Genomic DNA, 15,457 nt, shown 5'->3' with positions numbered 1-15,457 from the left:
TATGACACAACATTGTGACCTTGTTCTTACGTGCACATAAAGTGCAGTCAACCGCCAAATCTGCCTCTTCAGGGGAAAAATATAAACACACTCGCACATAAAGTATGATATCCTAATTCTGTTTGCTGTTTTAGTAACAAGTGGTCGAGAGACAGAGGGAGCAAGGGAAGAGGAAAGGCGGAAAAAACGAGAGAATGTGCATGTAAATGATCATCAATCAACCTCAGAGAGATTTTGACAAGCCTCTCTCGTACGGACACACAAACAAATGCAGACCGACAGACAGACTCGCATGCACTCCCACACTCACGCCCACACAGAAAATGTCACTACATGATCTTGTGTGTTCTGCAGCCGTCGGCTCTGCGCAGTCTGCTGGGTTGATTGCATCATCGTCTCCCGGTGAACTGGGATCTGCCCCGACCAAAAGTGTCACTCAGCGCTGACACGGCCGACATGACACCTGACGCTGCTCTCACGTCAGCGACGCTGGCATTTACATTTGGACGCTGCCGTGGATCTGGAGGGAAAAGCGAAAAGCGTGGACATCTGTGACAGCTAGATCACAAGATGACTCCCACTCTGACTCTCACTGTATTTTTTCCATGCCATTATTTAAAATGCTTTCTTCTTTCTGATTCTCACACAATCTGTCTGCTTCGCTTGTTGTCAAGCTGCCTGTTTGTTTCGTGCGCACTTCTGTGCTCTACCAACGGCGTATTTGTGGGGTATTTGTCTCTAAATCTGCCAGCTAAGCCACACTTGCCAGACAATCTGACGGCCATCGGTTAAACAACAGAACTGAGTTTCCCGATAAGTCCAAGAAACAGCAGGAGGTTCAACTGTCCACGCAAAAGGCTCTATTGTATCATGGTACTCGCTTAATTACATCCATTTCAGATAGATAGTATCATCATCAGTATTTTAAGCATAATGATTCTCTTCATCATCATAATCTTAATCCTACTATGGTCTGTGTATGTATGTCAGAGATGGATATTCCCCTGCCACCGCTGTGGTGCTGAGCCAGTGGCAGCGTACAGTATGAATTCATCTCTCTCAGTAATAAAGTAGAAATGAGGCAGAGAGAGAGGGAGGGCGATACAAAAGCTCAGCAAAATAGTAGCCCAAAGTGATTTATCCATGCTCTCAAGTTGTCATCTGAGCCATTTGTCATTTTCATATTGTACAGGAGCAGGCCACGCACAGGTGTAAATGCAGATGATGAGAATTTTCGAGGAGCCGTGTGGGTGGGGAATTTTCAGCGATGGTAGCAGCGTGGGTCTGTGGATGGTGATAATGTTCAGTCAGTTGGGCCACCACTGTGGTCCAGACTGAAATATCCCAACAGCTTCTGTGGATGGATTGTCAGGAAGCTTGTACAAACATTCATGGGATGAATGAGTCCTGCCGACTTTGGTGATCCTTTGGCTTGTGAGGAGGTTGAAAACCAAAGTTTTCTCACACCAACCATTGGATGGATTGCAATGAATTGTGGTTGACATTCAGTCATCAGTTAATCATTTAGTTGATCTCCTGACCTTTCCCTTTCGCTTCATATCAAAACGTTTGTCCAATACTCTGGGTTATCCGCAAGTTTCCTGAGGAGGTCACGTGGGAGGTAACTGGGGAAACAATTACGGGTGACACTTCCAGTGCTTGGTGGAGCTAACATAAGTCAGCAATAGTAATAGTGGTGGCAGTGTTCAATCAATCAGGTGGCTAACCTACAGCTTAATAAAACAATGGTATGCCGTACCAATCACTCTCGACCACAACTGGCGCCATGTATCACGCTGGCTAGGAATAAGGTGGATATGACATAATGACGTTCCCCTTAAGTTATGTGCTGAATAGCAACGTTAGCATGAAAACGCGCTAAACTAAGATGGTGAACATGGTAAACATGACCTGCTAAACATCAGGATGGTAGCAGTGTCATTTTAGTGTGTAAGCGTTCTGACGTTAGCATTTAGCTCATAGCACATCGACATAGTATTTGAATAATTTGTAATAATCAAGAGGCTGCAGCTGTATTTCAATGCAGCAGACAGTATTAAACATTGAAGGTCCAGTGTGTAGGATTTAAAAGGATCCTGTTTATGGCTCTGTTTATGACTCACCAGCTAACAAAATGAGACTTAAATTGAAACTCTGAACAGTAGTTTCTTTCAAATGTTGGTGGATTCAAAAAGGGACTTGAAAGGATTCGGATTTCACAAGGATGTCATGCTACTGAACCCTCAACCCTGGCTAGCACCATTAGCCTACATGACATTTCAGGCCCTCTTAGGAGCAGAATGTATTTGTGTACTCCTAAAAGCAGCCTTATTAATGATCTTTTAATAAATTCAAAAAGATGAGGACAGAAACAGAGAGAGCAACCACAGATGAGACCATTCTGCATTTCCTGAAAGACTTGAAAAAAAAAGATTTTCTCTCTGTCACTGCCAAGTGCATTAGCAACTGTTTTGGTATTGACCTCAGAGCTTTCATTCCCACTTCAAATCCACCTCCAACTCGCCCTGCAGTCAAATTTTGAATCCTCCCAGCCCACATCTTGCCCACTGTGCTGTCAGTGAAATTAAGCAAACATTTGCTTACACGTAAAGGAAGAGCACGAAACACACAAAATGTGCTGTGTGTATTTTTACAGTTTCACTCATCAGGATTAACTCCGTGCAAACCTTCCGCTTTCTCTTTTTCCTCCCCGCATGTGCCTGTTTTCAAAAAAGTGAATCACAGGCGTAGTGACGTCCGTCCTCACCCTCCGTCCTCACACCTTCAGCCACACACACCCACTCGTCCATCGCCGCCGCTGTTCGGTGCTGATCTCAGACCAGCTTGAGTGTGTGCTGGTGGTGCAGCGCGGAGCTGAGCACACTGACTCGACACTGATCTCAGTTCAGAGGTGAAGAAGGGCCGTTAAGCTGCGTATGGTGGAACGGATAAATCTAGCTTTGGACTGTGTGTGCGCATTGGTGCATGTGTGTGTGTGCGTGTGTGGCAGGCTTACCAAGACTTACACAAGACAGAGACAGTGTTTCTCTCTGACTATAATCCCTGGCGTCTAGTTTCATGCACACACACACACACACTCTGATACACATTAATCTAAAAGCTGTCTTAAGGAGCAGGAGCCAGTATGCTGCAGTTGCTGAAACACAGAGGCGCTCTGGGAGCATACGCAACGTTACATGCAGACCAATCAGGAGGAAAGCTGTGAAGACGCCTCACACACCTTACATTTACACCTCTCACCATGGGTTGAATCGTCATAAGTTTCTTCAGACTCTCCTCTGCTCAGAGGGAAAAAGAGGTGGAGGAGTCCTTAATTAAGACTTATTTTCTTGCTGGTTTTAATGCCACTATAATAAATCTTCTCCGTATGACTCAGGCACAGAAATCTGACTGGGAAAGTAGTAAGAAGTGTCTCCAGATGGTTTTCGTCCTCTCAGGGAGAGCTGTGTGAGGCAGCGGGAGCAGAGGTGACACAGTGACATACTGTATCGTCAGGGATGTTATGATTAATTACTATGGGCTTTGTTTCACCAGCCTAATTGCATAAGCGTAGAGATAAGGAGCTTTGGCATTACAAAGCAGCTTACACAACACAAACGCTGTCTTGCGACTGTGTGGAAGGCAGAAAGCGCATCATACCCAATGTTTGTATTCATACTTTGTGTGTCTGTGTGTATAGGTAAGGCCAATGTTTGCACACTGCTACACACTGTGATGGCATTCCTACACCTCTCCATCCCCAGCCCTCCACTCCTGATCCTTTAAAGTGTGGGGTTTAGCCCCGGCTAATCTGGTGAAATTGCTAATCTACCAAGCCAGCGTTAATAGAATTATGCTGTGCTGTTGCCCAGATGAAAAGCCTGCGGTGGAGATAAGGGAGAGGGCAGGACACCTGCAGAGCCTCAACTCAATACCTTCCAGACACATTCAATTGATCCGGGCTCCCAGAGTGCATCCGAACACAAAGAGAAGCGAGGCTTTGATCTGCGATCCACAGGAGGAAAAGAAGGAAGTGCGCGAGAGGATGGCTGAATAGGCGGAGAGGGAGGGAACAAATCCACAGGGGTTTAGGGCTCCTATGACGGCAGAGATGTTTTGAAGGGAGTCAGAAATGTGAAATCTGTTCAGACAGCTGTCGTGCTCTGACATCTACATCACATTAGTGGCAACGTGTTGTCGAGGTGAAGTCAGGTAGGAAATTGAGTGCTGCTGCAGGGAAGAAGCATTTTTGTTGGCCGATCCGGAAGCAATCATCGTCCTCGCTCAAGCCAGTCTGAAATATGTAATAGGCCCGTCGAACCACTAGAGGACGGCATGATTGTCGCAGGAGTATGCGCATGTCCGAAGATAATGTTGAGACCAAAGGACGAACATGGAGGGTTGTGGGTGAGTCACAGGACTCTCACCCCAGGGGCGTGGATAATAGTCGTACGTAATTATTACCATCGCAACCAGACGAGACAGAAGTGCTAATAAACAGTATATTCAGCTTTCACAGCTGTCGAGTCGCAAAGCAGCCATCTTGGATTTTGAGGGTTGGCGAGGTCCGACTCTTTGAATCAGACATCCGACTTCAGGAGGCGTTCCAGTTGAAAGTGCTGACTGGGATTTCAAATGCGCACAACAAAACACGAGTTGGTGTTTTACTGATGCTTTTAATGTCTTCCTGAAAAACCACAAACATTATTTCAGGCATCTCACCAAAAACTAATTAAAAAAAACACAAAACATTGATTTTCCAGACAGGAAAAGCAGAGGTGGAAAATTGCGAACATATTTCCAGGTCTCTGCACTCATTCCTCCTCACTCTCTTAATTCATTGCCTCCCTCTTTTTGCCACGCACTTTATATAAACGCAGACAGACAAGCTTCTTCCTGATCCTGTAAAACGCTCTGTTTCTCCCCGTGTTATGGCTCTGTGGTCTTTCTGCAGATTGTTTGTCATTTCAGCCGAGAAGAATGACAGAGGAGGAGAGGGGAGGAGAGGAGAGGAGAGGAGAAAGAGAGGAGAGGAGAGGAGAGGAGAGGCTGAGGGTGAGGGTGTGTTTTCCTCTCTTGGTTATTTTTAGGCTCGATTCTGGCCAAGGCTGGAACAGTTTGTCCTGAACCCCACTGTGGTGGAGAAGTGAGGGAAGACATTTCCTCCACACCTCTACACCTGGCCAATGGACACTATAAATAAACCGGCGGCGGAGCGTCTGTGTGCGAGCACAAAGACATATCTCAGGAGCACGCGAGAGAACAGTGAACGATGAGTGAAAAGCTTTTTCCCGACGCTGTGCGAGTGCTGAATGAGAGAGGTGGAACGAGCTGAAAAGAGGAACCACGGGGAGAAGCGTACAATGGGCCAATAGTGGGACTGTTGCCTGCATACAGCAGAGAGCTTCACTTCAGCGTGTGTCAAGTTCTCATCAAATTTTGATAGAGCTCAAAGAGAAACTATATCCGTTCGTTGTTTACCGTCCTGATCGCTTCCACTAGCCTTCTCCTCTCACACTGGGACATTTCATCTGCACATAAATAAGAACGACCCTCTTCTATGTCCATACTCTGAGCTACTTGTGTGTATGACAATGCATCTTTCCGCATAATCATGTTGTGTCTCTTCCAGAGGGCTTTAACAGTGCGACCTCTGAACTCCTGCCACTGCGCTGAGTGGCAGATCTGAGATTCCCAGAGCCCCGGGTCACGTAACCCATAGCCACCAGCTCTCTCGAGGGACTAACGGAGATCGATGGCCACAGTTGGAGCGACTCAGTGACAGCTTGGACAGCCGGAGAAGCCACAGCAATATGTTTTGATTTTGTGCTGGATGATATTCTCTAGTCCACTGGCATTCTGTTCTTTCATATACTGTATAAAAACACTTAATCAATTGAGTTTCCAGAACATATCGCTCTAAAGACAAATATAATGATACCAACACCACCACAGAACATTTTATGAGACTTCAGTGTCAGCAGGGAAGATATCTCTCTTTCATTCACTATTCTGACATCACCGTGTCTGGTCGATGGTCTTTTCACCTGCCAATCAGTCGTCGGACGCTGTTCTTTAAATATCATTCCGTCTTTGTAACCCACCACCTCCCCATCACCACCTTGTCCCTCAGGATGATTCAGGTTTCCACCACCACCACCACCACCACCTGTGTCTAGACTCTGTGGGATTGACTGTCTCCCGTCATAACGGGTCTTTTCCTGATGAAGATGCACCACACTGATCGTCCTTTGCTGCTGTTAAACTCAATAAACATCGTTATATCGACTTCCAGTTGATCTCTCCAAATTGAAATCCATTACATTCGCCTTTTGATATTTTTCTGGCCGTGACTGATTCACTTTGCTTTTCTGCTCATTATTTTGGTGCCCAAGCAGAGCACACAGATCACAGGTGGGAGGTTCATTCAGATGAAGCAGCCAAAAGTAAAAGTATTTTGGTGGAAAATGCATCTTAAACTTTAATCTGAGAATAGATGTTGGATGTGGTAAAATTCAGTAAATTAGACCCGCAAGCATGGTATCAAAGGCCCCCCGAGGCCTGTCCCTTGTTGCAAATGCAAATAAATGCTTTGTTTCCATCCATCTACTGTTAAGCGATTATTAGTAGTTGGTTCATCAAAATAAGCAGTAGGTGGCGCTAATTCTCCAGTCAGAGAACGGTTATACCATTGCAAAAGAAGAGGACTTATCTTTGCATCTTTGTAAGAACTTATCAGGAAAAAGTGTTTTTCTATCTCCCTCTAACTGCATTAACTCTTTTCAAGAAGGCAGAAACCACGTCAGGTGAGCAAAACATTTCCTTTTCTTTCTGGTTTTGCCATTTCCATCAAGTTTTTTGAATGCGTTACTTCAAAATGTCCATAAAAAATACTTTGACGGAAATATGGCTCCTCATTGCCTCAGCATCACAACATAAGCCTGTCCTTTTCCCACCACCCTTGGGAGATGCAGTACGTGTGATATAGGGTATACCGTCAAGCAGTGTGTACCTGCAGAGGAAGGTGATGAACAGAGCCGCAGCTACAACAAAGGCCTGGAAACTCAATTTCAGCACATGCATTTAATAATGCATGCTATAGCGGACAAAGACGTACAGTAGGTACACACACACACAGTTACCAGCGACTATGTGACCTTGAAAGCAACAATAAAGCCGTTCACAAAGACCGCTGATGGACTGAGTTACAGAGTCACAGCTCATTCTTTAACAAAGCAAACGCAACAATCTTCACAAACTCCCTGAACTCCTTTGTGTTCACAGAGGAGAATATGGGAACCTCGTAACATCTGATTGGTTGAGAGAGGGTCGGAGGACTTTCAGTGGAGGTCAGCGATAATTTGGCCTCGTCATATTGCATCACATATTGCATGCTGTTGAAAACCCCACCTCCTATATCTCCTCCCACACGGCGCCGCAGGTTGACAGGAGATGGTAGTTATCACCTCGGCTCCCTGTCCTCAGAGATCTGTGTTTGATTATGCATGTCTGGGAAGCTTGTTACAGCAGACACAGGCAGTAAAAGACAATGTCCCCAGGGAGCACGCTGGGTTTTTTTTGTTTTGTTTTCTGCGTGTTGTGGTTTGTTTTTTCTCCCTTGCCATCAGAGACACCAAACAGCCACAAGGCCTGTTTAAGCTGTGAAACACATCGAAATCGTGCTCACTTTGTGTGTTTTCTTGTGCATCTCCTGAGTGGTTCAAACCAGCAGCCCAAGACAATAAATCTCTCTTATCAAAAGGATCAACTTTTTTAGAGGCTAAGCGCTAAGGATGACGATGGTTGGTTGAGACTGAAATATCTTGAATGCTAGAGGATGAAAGACGTACTTGGTCCCCAAAATCGGATCGACTTTGGAGATCTTCTCACACTTCAAGTGCTACCATGAGATTGACATTTGTGGTTCCCAGTTAAATACAGCATATAGTTTTGTTGATCTTCTGATTTTTCCTCTCGCGCTTCTGGCCTACATAGTTGCCACTTATCAGGAAAACTTCTCAGCTGGATCGACATAAAGCTTTGTACGGACAAATCAAGACTTTGATTACCTCTGTTTTCCTCTTGCACCTCTATGAGCTTGACATTTTGGGTTCTTATTGACATAGCTGAACAACTGTTGGATGCAGAACCATGAAATTTGGTACAGACCTTCATGTTCCCCAGAGGATGAATTATCATAACTTTGATCCCCTATTCATCTAACGCCATACATTTTGCCTATTTATGACCAAATTCTTGCAAAACTAATGACTTTTCCCATTAGTCTTAGCTCGACTTTGTGTTTCTAGCTAAATAATATGCTAACATGTTGAATGAGATCTACTATGCTTTTTCATTTTTTGCCTTCCCTTGAGTGTGATATATGGGTTCTCATGCATTTAAAGATCTTGAAAGTTCAAAAGGTCAAAGTACCCGCTCTCCCACAGAAAACACTGTTCCTGAATGCCTCATCAGTAGTCGTGCCTTTAATTCTGTGACTTTGTGACATCACACTACATCATCGAGTCATACATTTGCATAATTTATGCCTAGCAGCTAGTTTGGCATGTAAGAATTGATTTAGTACCGCTGCTCTGTTGTTGTAAGCGGTGCAGGATCAGGCGTGTGTGAGCTGACCAATCAGAGCAGACTGGCTATTCAGGAGGAAGGGTGCCTTAAAGAGACAGGAGCTAAAACAGAGTATTTTAGACAGAGGGGGAATACAGCGCTGCAGCACTGGACAGTTTGAGAAAACTAATGTGTTTATTGTGCACTAAAGTATCTAAACGTATTCTAGTAGTAACCCAAAATACACTGATGAACCTGAAAATGAGCATAATATGTCTCCTTTAAACTAAGATGGTGAACGTCGTAAACATTTTAGCCAACCTGCTTAACACCAGCATATTATTGTGAGCATTTTAGCATTTAGCTTAAGGAACCATTGTGCCTGAGTACAAGCCTCACTGTAGCCTCAAAGACTTTATGACGTCATGTCATTAGCTGCCATACACCCCTGGAATACATCAAGTATTTTAAAGAAATCAGCATGTAACATGCATTATCATGCATTACATGTATTATCGGGTGTGATGCAGACAGACACACACAAACACACACAACATATACATGCAGACAATACTTGAATGAATACACTCTTTGCAGCAATAATAGTGTTTGTATTAAGAAATGGCTGCAGGGGGACTGGATCAATTATTCCGAACTACAGGTGGGAGTGTTTGGCTGCCAGACATGTCTGAGTCACACAAGGGAAATAGTGATACTGCCTCATGAATTAAATATGACTCTGAACACAGACGCACACACACATAAACACACAGTTTTAAGTGTACACACACTTGCACATGAATACACATTTATGGACTTAGATTTATGATATTTATATATGAGCACAGATGTGCACAGACGTTCATTTCATCAAGCAGATGTACAGACACACACACACACACACAAACACATTTCTGTCGGACAAGACAGACACACCATCAAGTACACTCAGTGCATCTGGTCCAGGCAGTGATGCATCACCTGCAGTGGTCTGGCACAGAGCCCCCTGCGTCTGTGTATCAGGTGTCACAGTGGTAGTAATGTAATGAGTCTGGCTAGCTGTGGTCCTTGCAGAAGGCTGACACTGCTGCACACAGACAGGACCAAATTAGACCGTACAATAGACCAGCTATCTGTCTATGGGAGGTGTTAGGAAGCACACATGCAAACACACCCATGTGTAAAAGCTCAACTACAGTCACACGCCTCAGGTGATGGCTTTGCTTACGGGGACTCTATGTGCGCAGCCCACACAGCGAGAGCAGGCGGTCAGGCAAAAGACAAAGGTCACAGCCACGTCTGGTGCCTGGGGGCAGGCTGATAACACACATCAACATCAGAGCATCTTCCACTCCCGCGGCACTGCATGTCCTAGACTAATTTGTTTGGGACCATTGAAGTCAAGGCTAAATTTGTCTCAGGACATTTTGAAACACAAACAAGACACTTCTTATTTTGTCACACAAATTCTCTCACAGGTCTTGCTTTTCATCTTCTCGGTCTCTCGTCTTTCAGATTTTCCTGTCAGATACAGCGAGATGAAAAAGAATCGCTCCGTATAAAAGAGTGACCTTGATCAAAACTCACTTCTGTGGTCGAGAAAAACACCTATAATAGAAAAATGTGCTTTAATTAACAATTATAAAGCACACTCTGTATTCAGTGAGTAAACACATTCAAAAAGTTTACATAACCTATGGATTATATAAGATACAAACAACTAAACTTTGCTAAAGGGCTATAATGTTCGATGCTGATACAATGTGGCAGATAAACCAGTTGGTACGCCGGCTCCTCAAATATGTCGGCTTGTTGTTTGTGCCTGACCTTTGTCTTGCCTCATACTGTTTCTCGTACTCACTCCATATCAAAGCAAGGGTTAGGGTTAGGGTTGTCAAAAGGTCTATTATTGTTGACGTTACTGCCACAGTTCTTGCATGTGGTAGCATTTCCATGCAAATAGTGTGCAAATCACACACTAATGGTTTCATGCTCGAAAAAAATCTCTCATACTGTTTTACAGTACTAAATAACATGTTGGTATAGAAATGTTGGCTAACACTAGTAAAAAATGCTCAGCTAACGTCAACAAAGACAGTGAAAAAAGCCCAGCTATCTCTGACAACACATTATACAACTAACTATATACTACACTACTAGCTAATTAGATGTAAATTAAGTTGTTGACACGATAAAGTGTCATCGTCCATGGAGGTTTCAGCTCTTCAGCAATGACTACAGGTATGCTAACATTAGCTTTGGCTGCTGTGGGGGACGTGGCTCTCAGGCTGCAGGGGTTGCAGGATGTAGTCTCTTATCTCTCTATACTCTATGAAGTCACATCCTCAGGTACTCAACTTGTCTCATTAACAACAGATTTCAAATAAACTGTTGTTGTTATGTCAAAGACATCTACATACTGTGTTGCAGAAGTTAGCATGCTAACAAGCTAGCCCTGGCTCATCCTGTCTCGTAATACCAGTTTGTACCAAGAGGTGATAGTTTTGGAGCTACCTTCCTTTAAAATTAAATGCTAAAATGACCATTCCTGCTAAAATCATGAGCTCTGTCACAACAGCAATATCTGTCAAAACAATCACAATTTGGATTTTTTTGCATTCAGCTCTGAAAAATAATCCTCTCATGTGAAATAACCAAAACTGTTCAAACTTGGGCAGAAAATGCATCTTCACTTTGGATCCCATTGCTCAGAAGATGAAGACAAAATATATTTTTTACAAGATTATAAAGTCTGTTAACGAGGCTGACTCAAAGCAAAAACCTAAAACGGTCTCAAACGAGCCCCAGCAACTTGTTCAATCACTGACACACAAAGATCAGAGCTTAAAGTAAAGGAAAACTTCACAGTTCGCTCAAGAAACATACCAGAGCGCCCTTGAGCTGGAATTAAAGTAATGTTTAGGTCAGATCAAAGCCTTGCTGGATATTCATTTCATTCTGAACTTCAAGATGAATATTACAACTGGTAGCTGCTTTCACTACAACTTATTTGAAGATCCTCTGCTGATCAGAGGCTTTCACACCAGATCTGGTGAAAGTGTCAGATGAACATGATGTCTGATTCAAATATGTTTTGCAAGTATCAAAACGGCACAAGATTTAATAGAAAAACGCATTTTTATTCCAGCGATGCTTAGGTTGAGCTGCGTGAATCGTAGTAAATGTATAGTAGTATGAGTCACAGTTCTACCCCCGTGATGGGAGTCCAGCTGAAGTCAACTGAACAAACATGATACCTAAATTGAGATGATTCATCGTAGCTCTCTGCGTGCATGAAGGACCAGGTAGTACATCCTCAATAACAACACTCACAAATTCATTTTACATTAAATTAGTGCCCGCAGTTAGATAGAAGAGACATGGGAGACACCTCTGACTTTCTATTACGTGTCTGAGATTGGTATAAAATCGAATAAGATGGTGGAAGGTGGAGAAGGGAATAAAGCACATTTTAATAAAATGTGTTTGCTGATTGTGAGTCAGTCGACACAGTGGTTGGAGGCTCCCCGTCCTCGTGTTTTGCTGAGCTGATCCAGGGTCAGCTGCGGCCAGTGTACTGCACAGCAGCCAAGTAGACAAGAGCAGGCTGGACAACTCCCACCGGGAGGCCCGCTCTGTGCCACGACCACACCGACAAAGACACAGATACGCATGTAATTATACACGCACATACTGTACATCCACACGGCATCACCCAGAGGCTGGTACAGATGCTCGGAGAAAGCTCGCACATGGTCACACGTGTGGCCGCAGCCTCCTTAAAGATGCACAGACCTGAAAACACACTCTCACACACGCTCTCATCCTCTGTCCCTCTCTTAAGCCGTCCAGAAGAGTATTTTTGTAGCACGAAAAACTGCAGAGCCCCAGAGAAACACCGTCATGCTGTATTGAGGTCAAGAGGCTTGAGCCCCAAAAACCTGGCTATTGTAAGCAGCGAAGCAGTCAGTAAACTGTCGCGTCGCTTCAGCCCCTTTATCGCTGATTAATGGCACTCGACTGAAAAAGGGAGCATGACTCTTCTCATCACTAGGAGTCTCTGTGCTTGGCTAATTGGCCTAGTTAATCCACACGCCTGCATCCAAGCCTGTGTAGAGCGATTAGTCAGCCTGCCGTGTGCACGGCTCGTACCATTTGGAGGCGAACGAGGGAGAGAGAGAGAAGAAACGAAAGGCAGCAGCTGTGGCGAAATGGCATTCTGTGCTTTCTGCAAGATGGTTTCAATTAGCACCTGCTACCTCCCACGCCACCCTGTGCCTTCTTATTCTTGTTTTTTTTTTTTCCCATGTCAACACTTTTATCTTTGTTTGTTTTTTTCATTTCGGCATCAATAATCTTTTTTTTTTTTTTAAAGCTCTGCTAGTGAAAGAGCTTTGAGAATAGCAGGGTCAGAAGGTTGGTCAGACTCTTCAAACCACTTTCATCTTCTCGGGAGTAAAAACCTGCAGGACTGCTGGAGCGGCTTTTCAACACATTGCTTTTTTTGCGTAACCGCTGTACTGTATGTGCACAGCCACGCACACTAGACAATCACATACGTTTAAAGCTGCTATAATCTATATTTCTATCATAATGTAACAAATGGCTGAGAGTCAGAAGACGAGTTTCAGAGGAACAAAAAGGCAAAAATAAAACTCAGGAGATCATATAGAGAAAGAGCAGCCTGCAGCCACTGTATCTGGTCAACACTCCACCTCTCTTTGGTGCACTAAATAACTCGTGACCTTTTATTGAGCAGGCAGGACTATACAGCATGTCAGTGAAACTGGAAATGCATGGTGTTGCCATTTAAACCTACAGCCATCTTCTATGAAAAGGAAGTCCTGTGAGCTGTATCCCTTTTATCCTGTCATACAGGTTGAATGAAAGATTTGATGATATAAATGTCCATATTCAGTATAAGATTACAAGTTCTGCCTTTTGTTTTCACTGTTTGTAGGTTTAAAAGACTGTTTTAACCGTATAAAAAGACTTTCATTAAAGACTACTCCAAAGCGATGGCTTGCAAAGTAACCTTTGCGCACATGTCAGTCCCACAGAAAAGAAACACAGTTGCCACAGAAGTAACTGAGATTCTTTGGAAACTCCTTTCATTTTCTCTCCTACATGTCACAAACGCCAACACCTCTGTCCTTACGGCAACTCTGAGGGGACATACTACTAGTCGTGCTCTCTGGCGCGGGCCCTTTTAAGTCACAATGTTGCAATGATCAGGGATTAGTAGTCAGAGATGACTATCAGCCATCGATGGCATCGTCTATCGTCCCAACCCTCGTCTGCGCCCAGTTTCATGGACCAAAGTGGTGAACAAGAGACCTCTAGAGCTCCTAGAACGAGTGGTTTTGAGTCTTCTCTCCATTTTAACCGCTCTCCGCTGCGGGGAGATTTCGCCGGCCCGTTGAATACGTATGCGGTTAACCTCACTTTCAGATTACAATTACGCCCACTTCTCTCGCTCCTCTCTCTGCCACTGTGTTTCTTACCAGCCCTCCATGTGAAGAGCGGCTCTTACAGGTGGAGGCCTAATTTTTCACTCAACAGCTTCCATCGCCGCACTGTTCCAGTGCAATCTACTGTGTCCGTGCAGCCCGGATCAAAGAGCTATTGACACAGTCTGAACCGACCCGTCATGGCATCCGTGTCTCTCTGACATTCGGTTTGTGTTACAGAGCCTGCGAGGGTGTCGCAGTGATAATGTGCTTTTGTAATATCTGCTGGATAGAAACAGGCCCTAGCGTGCAGCCGTTCGGTATATAGATGTGTGTGTGTGAGTAGGCGTGAGCAGGCCGGCTGTGTGTTGCCATGTGGGGTGAGGTTGATGTATGGCTTACTATTCCCGCTCTGCAGAGACACTACGTTGATCCTTCTGCACCAGCAGCTACCGCACAGTCTGTTAACACTCACGCGAAACACGTGTGCACATACTACACCAGCAGGGTGCATATGTTCATGAAAGAGACGCATTTTAAGTGACCATGCCAGAACTTTACTCTTGTATTTGAGTTCTCCAAGTCTCTTTGATAGTAAAATGAACATCGTAGAGGTAATCGACAGAGTTGTCTTTAATCCTGTAACACCCGAATGTACCGACTGTTTCTATTCGGTCAGATGTTAGATACAAGATGAAAACCTTCCGTGAAGTCTATGTTTTGAACTCTTCCACTCCATTTTGTTTTACAGAAAGAGCGTTCTTTAAATGACGTCCCTCTCCACATGAATGTTTTCCTGCTCCTCCTGGGGGATCCTCTCTCCAGCATGTTCTGGCTCTAACCTCAGAAGGAAGGCCCCCAGGCAGGAGGCGTCCTGATCGGATGCCCAAACCACCTTACCGGGCTCCATCCGTTGCAAACAAGTACCGGCTCTACCCCGAGGGCCCTCCTGAGGACATTCATTTCAGCTGTTTGTATCCACAGTTTCATTCATTTGGTCACTCCCCAAAGCTCAAGACCACAGGTGAGGGCTGGAACGTAGACCAACCCATATAAATGCTCATCTCCAGACATAAATGTGTTTGTTTGGCTGCTAAAACATGATCAGCTTTGGTTGAGGAAGTGCAGGAAAGTTGGACGAATAAACACTCCTGCTGATGGGTGGCATACTGCAAGTTGGGCGCTGCTTGGTTTTGGCTCGTTTTGAAACAGGAAACGGTAAAGTGGCCAGCTGGTGTCAAACAATATCGTATTACATCCAAAAGGTACACTACAATACGTTCCTGAAAGCATTTCAGTCAAGACATAGGCATATAAGCAAGATCCACATGTGTAAACTGAGCTTCACCTTCTCTTTCACCCTTTTGGGAGACATGCCAGCAACAGTCCTCATGAAACTCAAGCGCACATAACAACTGAGCGCACTTCCTTCAGCATTT

The 15,457-nt window shown here is 44.5% G+C and overlaps 1 protein-coding gene across 2 annotated transcripts in view; it reads right to left on the bottom strand.

The window, feature by feature from the left end:
* Positions 1–15,457, bottom strand: part of prkcab (protein kinase C, alpha, b) — a 101,317-nt gene that overhangs the window by 68,924 nt on the left and 16,936 nt on the right. The window lies entirely within an intron of this gene.

Source organism: Pagrus pagrus (assembly GCF_965226575.1).
Source record: "Pagrus pagrus genome assembly, chromosome: 13".
Taxonomy (NCBI): domain Eukaryota; kingdom Metazoa; phylum Chordata; class Actinopteri; order Spariformes; family Sparidae; genus Pagrus; species Pagrus pagrus.
Note: the sequence above shows the minus strand (reverse complement) of the source record. Positions and strands in the feature narration are given on the sequence as shown.